This window comes from Myotis brandtii, unplaced genomic scaffold, assembly GCF_000412655.1.
Source record: "Myotis brandtii unplaced genomic scaffold, ASM41265v1 scaffold503, whole genome shotgun sequence".
Lineage (NCBI taxonomy): Eukaryota > Metazoa > Chordata > Mammalia > Chiroptera > Vespertilionidae > Myotis > Myotis brandtii.
Genome location: NW_005369181.1, coordinates 158301 through 158811, shown reverse-complemented (window position 1 = coordinate 158811; position 511 = coordinate 158301).

The following is a 511-nucleotide window of genomic DNA, read 5'->3' as shown; positions in this document are numbered from 1 at the left end:
ATTTGCATATTACCCTTTTATTATATGCCTGGTGCACAGGTGGGGGCTGGCTGGTTTGCCCTGAAGGGTGTCCCGGATCAGGGTGGGGGTCCCGCTGGTGTGCCTGGCCAGCCTGGGTGAGGGGATGAAGGCTGTTTTCAGACTGGCCACACCCCTTCAGGGTAGGGTTCCCTGCTGGAGTGCCTGGCCTTCCTGGGTGAGGGGCTGAAGGCTGTTTGCAGGCTGGTCAAGCCCCCCAGCAGGGACCCTCACCCCTTGAGGGTGTGGCCAGCCTGGGTGAGGGGCTGATGGCTGTTTGCAGGCTGGCCATGGCCCCCAGACAACCAAGCTCCCAGTGGAGGCTGGCTGGAAGCAGGTATCTGGGATTTATTTATCTTCTATAATTGAAACTTTGTTGCCTTTAGTGGAGGCCCCAGCCGGCCAGGGAAGGCAGGAAGCTTGGCTTCCTCCATCGCCGGGGTAACCAAGCCTCCTGCTTGTTCCAGCTCCCTGGCTGCCGGCAGCCATCTTG